Genomic DNA, 2,192 nt, shown 5'->3' with positions numbered 1-2,192 from the left:
CCTTTTAAGCCACTTATAAAACACACTAATTACATGTTCAAGTATTTATCTTAGACGTCTCCTCTTTGCATTTGAATGTAGATCAGCTAATATTTTATCCCAAGTGGTAACCCTCCTTCATGTTTTAAATCTAACACATAGTGAATAGTGAAATGAAGCTTGACTTTAAATTATATCACAAATTGAAACATCTGCCTGAAAAATTGCAATCGAATATCTCCCCCTTAGCCCTAGTATACAACAGACTATTTAGAGAGTGATCAAGTTACTACAAGTTTGAAATATAAACCTATTTCTTCTCCGCTGGTAGCTCAAATGTAATGATGAATAAAAATGTTTTAATCACAACATTCACAGCAGAGCGATGTCAGTAAATGTCCTCTAACAGACCTCAACGTGCAAATGCCCAGTTTTCCATCAGTCTAAAAAGGCATAGACTCTGGTAGATATTCAGATTGATATAGCTTTTAGGAAAGTTATTAGTTACTTTGTGGTTCATCACCACAATGTGCATCACAAATCCTATTAGTAACCAAACATAAGACATGATCCACACATTTAAGATTCAGGGTCACATTTTCCAATGACATCATTATTCATGTAAAGTCTATCTCAAACACATGTCAGTAAGTCTGCTTACAAATCATAGAACATATATTTTTAATTGACATAATTTGCCAGAGAATCATTACGTTTTCTTGACTGTCTGAGTAATCCAGTGGCCCATGGGCATATAGAAAGAGAGAACTGGAATACACTTAGAGAAGCAAGTGTGTCAAAATGTAAACCGAGCTTAAGGTGCAGCCCACTAAATATACAGGAACACTGAAGTTCCTGTTTCCATCTCTGAGGGGCACCACTGTCTACTGATCTTTGAAAAAAAATGTTCAAGCTTGACCACTGGAGGTTCTGCCGGCTTCAGACAGTAACTGCAGCACATAGCAGGTACTGAAGCCCAGTCCTCAGAGGTCTAACAGGAGGATTCACCTGCTGCTGGTTCCATGTAATCTACCTTTCATCTGTCTCTCACAGTTCTCCTGCTCTCCTCCATCTGTTAAGCACCCATCTGAGAGGGCAGTCAAACATCAAACAGAAACATGCTCCCCACAAAACATCAAAAACTGACCCTCTCCTTAATGCTGCGGCCGGTCTGCCTCTGCAGAATCACAGGCAACATACGCTTTTACTTCCTCTGTGATCCTGTTTCTGGTCTTCGGGGGGAAGTAACCAAGAGATCTGATGGTTTCTACTTTCACGACTGATCAGAGGTATTTATGACGAGGTGGGGAAGAAGGAAAGTTTCCACTATGGCCACTAGAAATAATCTTTTATCACTGGCTACCTGAGGGTGGACTACGAAGCAGGTTCAACATCGCCAGGATGCATTAGACGTCTCGACAAAACCTCAAACCCCAGAGATAATAGGTGACATGCTGGGGTGGGAGGTGAACACAGGTTTTCTCCACCAGGCTCTGTGTGCGTTCCTACAAAATCATTTAACTCTTCTGCACAAAATGGACTTATACATGCCGCCTGCTTTAGTCAAGAGGATCTGGTTGATATAATGGAGAGTTATGAAGGATATGAAAGTACATGATGGTAAAAAGCACTGTCAGAGCAAACGTTGCAAGAGAGGAATGCTGCTTGCAAACTGTTCATGAGTTAATAATCATTTTACCACTCAGTGCACTCTCAATGCCTGCTGCTCATTTCCTTACACAACAGCTGCACATTACAGCTCTTATACTTCACACATTTAAACATGATACTCCAGAGGTGCATCTAGGCCTGACCCTGTCCCACGTATCCTTTATCACGATAAAGGATACGTGGAAATAGCAAATCTAAGTGAAATTACTTGGCAGTAAATCAGGAACAAGCAGAAAAACATTTTCGCATGTTCTGCATCACCAGCTGAATGCGTATGTTTTCCTGGCAACGTGATACACTTTGTGCTGCTAGAACTGCACACCGTTGTTTAGTGGGATTACTAAGATACTGCTATATATATATATATATATATATCTCCATCCATCATCTATACACCGCTTAATCCTCATTAGGGTCGCGGGGGAGCTGGAGTCTATCCCAGCCGACTTAGGGTGAAGGCAGGAGACACCCTGGACAGGTCACCAGTCTATCACAGGGCTACACTTAGAGACAGACAACCAAGCACACTCACATTCACACCT

The 2,192-nt window shown here is 41.3% G+C and overlaps 1 protein-coding gene across 2 annotated transcripts in view; it reads right to left on the bottom strand.

Moving 5' to 3' along the window:
• The window catches only part of axin1 (axin 1), a 20,971-nt gene that overhangs the window by 3,268 nt on the left and 15,511 nt on the right, over nucleotides 1-2,192 (bottom strand). The window lies entirely within an intron of this gene.

This window comes from Stegastes partitus, unplaced genomic scaffold (genome assembly GCF_000690725.1).
Source record: "Stegastes partitus isolate 25-593 unplaced genomic scaffold, Stegastes_partitus-1.0.2 Scaffold445, whole genome shotgun sequence".
Lineage (NCBI taxonomy): Eukaryota > Metazoa > Chordata > Actinopteri > Pomacentridae > Stegastes > Stegastes partitus.
This window is presented reverse-complemented; position numbering and strand designations above follow the sequence as displayed.